The sequence below is a fragment of the Penaeus chinensis genome, chromosome 24 (genome assembly GCF_019202785.1).
Source record: "Penaeus chinensis breed Huanghai No. 1 chromosome 24, ASM1920278v2, whole genome shotgun sequence".
Classification (NCBI taxonomy): domain Eukaryota; kingdom Metazoa; phylum Arthropoda; class Malacostraca; order Decapoda; family Penaeidae; genus Penaeus; species Penaeus chinensis.
In genome coordinates this window covers 32,555,561-32,560,560 of record NC_061842.1, presented here as the reverse complement: position 1 = coordinate 32,560,560, position 5,000 = coordinate 32,555,561, and the positions used below count along the sequence as shown (strand labels likewise).

Sequence of the window (5,000 nt, the reverse complement as noted above, 5' to 3'; positions counted from 1 at the left end):
TAATAATAACAATAGTAATAACAATGATAATAAAATAATAATAATAATTAAATAATAATAATATTAATAATAATAATGAAAAAAATTGGTCCATATGGCCAAAATTCAGCTGACTTAACCTATGTCTTCAGTTACTATGATTCATTAGGTTACTGCTATTAGAGGACATTGCAAATCACGAAAATGAACCAACTTGCAATACTGCCATTGCAAATAACATGTGCAATTGCAAAATAAATCAGCGTGAAAATCCAAAGAGAAGAGAAAAAAGGAAAAAAAAAATCCCAATTCTTCCAGTTTCTTGTCTAAACAAAGAGCCGAAGGAAATTAGCCTTGCAAAAAAAAAAACCCCACTTCCCAAAGGTGTAAATAGAAGATAAAGGATAATGAATAATAAAAGAGGGAAAAGAGAATATAAATCCCTTCCGACAAAACCCATACAAGCCATACAAAAAAAAAAAAAAAAACGAGACTGAGCCCCCACCTCCTCGACTCTCCTTCCTCTCCCTTCCTCTTCTCCTCCATCTCCCATGCCCCTTGTTCCTTCCTTCCTCCTCCTCCTCCTCCCGTTCCCTCCGCCCGCCCCAGTCATGCCCGGCCGGCGTGGAGCTCGGCGTGCCCCGTCCACCCGAGGCGAGAACGAAACCCGAACTGAAGGCGAATAAAAGAGAATCGATTCCTTGACCTTCATTTGTTCACGAAGGAGGAAACACATGACTAACGACTCCCCTGGCCCATAAAGCCCGTGTTTCGGCGCCCTTGCCTCACTCCTGGGGCGTCGGGTGCCCTCCACGCGGACTTGTGGTCAATTAAGCGAGCTAAGTGAGGCGAGAGGTGGGAGAAAAGTGGGGAAATAGACTTACGAAAAGGGGGAGATATGGCTGAGGCTCCGCTCGAGGTTCACGATGGCGGCGGCGAATCGCGCATGATGGAAGGCGAACTCGGGCGGCGGGAAATTCGAATGCGGAGATCGCGGCTCTTGGGGGGGGATTTAAAAGGATACTCTGCGGCGGCATTTTCTCGGCTTTTGATTCATTTATCTATTTATTTATTCTTACTCTCATTCAATGGGGGGGCTCCTTTCGATTTGAGATTTTAAAATAGTTTGTGGGAATGTGGGTTTATGAGTGTTTTTGTCTCTCTGTTTGTGATTAAAAGATTTTTATTTTGAAGGGAATTTGTATATTCATCTCTGTGTTTTGCTTGGTTTATAATGTTTGCTCTGATGTGATTATTTTAAACCTCTCTATAAGAATAAATGTTATTCTTAAGATTTTCTAAATTCAAAAAATATATATATCTGTGGATGTTATTTAAACTCTTTGTGTATAGTGCGTTGTTATATGTAGCAGCCTCACTTTTAAACATATGGCTGTTTTCCCCACATTCAAATATCCTTTTCACTCGGGCACAAAATACACACAATCTGGTCAAGCACTTCTCTGATTTAATCGAATGACTATAAATCTTCGGGGAAAATAATGATACCAAAGACATAGTAAATAACCCTGCAATCAACACGGAAGTATTAAGCCTAAAAGACAGACGTGTGAAAAAAGCAAGGCTGATTTGAAGGAAGCCCTGGTTAATAATGAGTCGATTCGCTTAATTAATCGAGCAGAGGGATGGCATGAGGGGGAAAAGGCATTCGAGAGAAGTTAGTTGACATCAGGCACACGTGAGAGAGACGTAGCATCATGGTAGTTTTGGTTGACAGGATAATCATAAGTTTTACGATGTCTCAGGTGTCTTTCCCTTTTTATTGGGGTTAAGTGCTGACATTAACGAAAGATAGAGAGGTTGAGTAAACTAACTTAAAACTCACTTCCTACTGGGGTTTTTTTTTCAATACTGTTTTTGGCAAAGGACCTACTTGCATTTCAAAAAACAAGAAAAAAAAAAACAACATAAGAATCACTCGATATTAGAATTTCAGAAATACTTCATCATTAAAACATTTCTTGGAAAATTAGCCAGTTAGGCTGCCAAGAACCGCGCAGCGAATAGTTTTGCTTCAGATAGATAAACATTTAGATATCTAGATAGATATTTAGATAGACATTTAGATAGGTATGCATTTCCCTAGTAACAAATAGGGAAATGAGGAAAAGACCAGGAACAGACCAAATGGGGAAACAAATAGTAAGATTATATGAAGACAGAACAGAGAATATATTTTAGGGAAATGCTTTTGAATAAATAAAATGCACGGCGTCCACACACGCACGAACGATCCCCCCCCCCCCCCCCGCGCGTGTCCTCGTACCCAAAGATCGAGGTCTATATAAGTCCTTATATATACTTATAAAGACCTTGCCCGTGCCCTGGAGTGTGGCTGAGGAAACGGCCTGCCTTGACTCGCGACCTGAAGAGAAGAGAGCCAAGGGGCGCTTCTTGCTCGGCCGAAGGAGAAGAAGAAAGCATCACAAGGCAGCAGGCGGGAAAGGGGGAGGAGGAGGGGGGGGGGCGGTCGACGATGACTGGAATGGGAATGGGAATGTAAAGCACACATGGGCTTTGAAAAGACAACACAAGGGACTTCGTTCAATAGCCAGAGAGAAGAAATACAAATGAAGAACAAGTATACACAGGTGTTAGAAAAATAAAATGTATAAAAAGTTAGAGAAACAAGAAGGATGGATATGTTTAGTACAATAAATGGAGAGAAGGGCAGTGAAGAAAAAGGAAAAGTCCTTCAATGATAAGAAAAAGAACACAGTGGGAAGAAATAGAAGACAAAGGACGTACTTTCATAATCTATAACATCATGAGACAAAGTCTAGAAAAATGTTTGGCGGCAAAGGCGTGCAGAACTCGTATATATATAGATACATACATACATACATATATATATATATATGCATATATATATGAATATATTGACACATACACACACATAACATGCACACAGACACAGACACGCACACATACAAACATTCACACACACACACACACACACATACTCACGTACGCACACACAAACACACACGTGCGAGCGCACACACACACACACACACACACATGCGAGCAAATAAAATAAATATGTATATAGTAATGATGATAGCATACTTATATGAAAAATATATATGAAAAACTTTCCTTTATCAGTTAGGCCAATGTTCCATTAGCTTCTCTGACTCAGAAACAAAACAACTTTTTTTTTAATACCCTTTTGGACTTACAAGAGCAAGACCTCAAGCATTCTTTACCCAGATCTAATATTTCTTTTGTGGGCAGTCATGAGCTTTACTCTAAAATCATCTTAGAGACCTATCAAATAGTATTGTAACACATTAAAAATGTCATGTCACACACACACACACACACACACACACACACACACACACACACACACACACACACACACACACACACACACACACACACACACACACATACACACACACACACACATGCATACACGCATGTACTAGGGGCGTCAATTGGGGGGGGGGTCTGTTTGCCCCCCTCAAAGTCTATCTTACCCCCCTCCCCCCGGGCCAAACCCAAACAACTTGATCAAATCAAATTCAAGCTAATTTAATTGGATTACAGACATTCACAAAGCAGAGTAGACTGGCACAGCAACTCCCCCCCCCCCCCCCCCCATTGACGCCCCTAGTTAACATCGATATTTATACATATCTTAATACTGTACATCTATTTAAAGTGATACTAGATTTTCCTCTTAACCAAAAGGTTCAAGAGCAGATGCTTGCTTCTAAACACGGATGTGATCACATCAGTATCACCCATTTTTTCCCATAAAACAGCACTGCAACTAGTGATAGTTAAACTACAATAGCAACATATGAATGGATGTATATACATTATCCGTGAATATCAGATTTTTTTTATATTGTAATTTAAAATAACATATATAGATTTATCATTAATCTCATAGGATTTTGTTTATAGTCTGATTGTGCTCACTTGGCTCTCTGCCCCCCCCCCCTCCCCCAAGCAAAAGCTGAAATGACGCCCCTGGAATGATGGTTATTTACACAGGTACATGCACTCACGCATGCTCCTAACTACACAAAACACACGCACACACACACACACTCTCACAAACACACACATACACACACACACACACACACACACACACACATACACACACGCACGCACACACACACACACATATGTGTGTATATATATATCTAAACATATATATATATATATATAAACATAGATATGTATATATTAACATATACATATATATATATATATATATATATATATATATATATATATATGTATATATATATGTGAGTGTGTGTGTGTGTTTGTGTGTGTATTCATATATATATATACATATATATATATATATATATATATATATATATATATATATATATATATATATATCATATACATGCGTACACACACACACACACACACACACACACACACACACACACACACACACACACACACACACACACACACACACACACACATATATATACATATATATAAATATATATATATATATATATATATATATATATATATATATATATATATATATATACACACATATATATGTATGTATGAATACACGCGCACACAAACACACCCATATACATATGTAAGGTAACCACTCCATACATTATTTTCTTGTAATCCTGAATATCATAGACGGAAAAAAATCCGATTTGTTTTAATTAAATATGATAATTTCCACCAAAATTGCTACAGGATATTAAAACTGATTTTATTTATTTTGTTTCATTTTTTTACCTTGCGTTGTTGTGATAGGCTGGGTGGTGTTCGGACTCTCGCATGACTTTCGGAACTTTGTATCAGAACCCCCTAATAGGAAAGAATATTGATAAGGAATATACTAGCAAAGTAAACATTCACATTATGTATAAAGTATAAGCATATGATATGCACCTGAGTACGATTTTTTCTCCAAATTTCGTCCATTTCCGAAGACGTAGCCAGGACCAGCGAGCCGGAGACGCTGTGACGAAGCTTGTTGGCAGAGAAAG

At 38.3% G+C, this 5,000-nt stretch overlaps 2 protein-coding genes across 4 annotated transcripts in view; one reads left to right on the top strand and one right to left on the bottom strand.

The window, feature by feature from the left end:
* The window catches only part of LOC125038139, a 13,281-nt gene extending 12,356 nt beyond the window's left edge, over positions 1–925 (bottom strand). Inside the window, exon 1 of one of the 3 annotated variants that reach the window (XM_047631455.1) lies at positions 864–925. The gene's annotated coding sequence lies outside the window, so the exon portion shown is untranslated. Of the gene's footprint in view, positions 1–484; positions 544–863 lie in introns of those variants that run through there. The other 2 variants (XM_047631458.1, XM_047631456.1) reach the window with 2 other exon arrangements.
* A 4,057-nt stretch (positions 926–4,982) lies between these two features.
* LOC125038353 (regulation of nuclear pre-mRNA domain-containing protein 1B-like) overlaps positions 4,983–5,000 on the top strand; it is a 16,992-nt gene continuing 16,974 nt past the window's right edge. Inside the window, exon 1 of the mRNA XM_047631836.1 lies at positions 4,983–5,000. This exon is cut by the window's right edge and continues 216 nt beyond it. The gene's annotated coding sequence lies outside the window, so the exon portion shown is untranslated.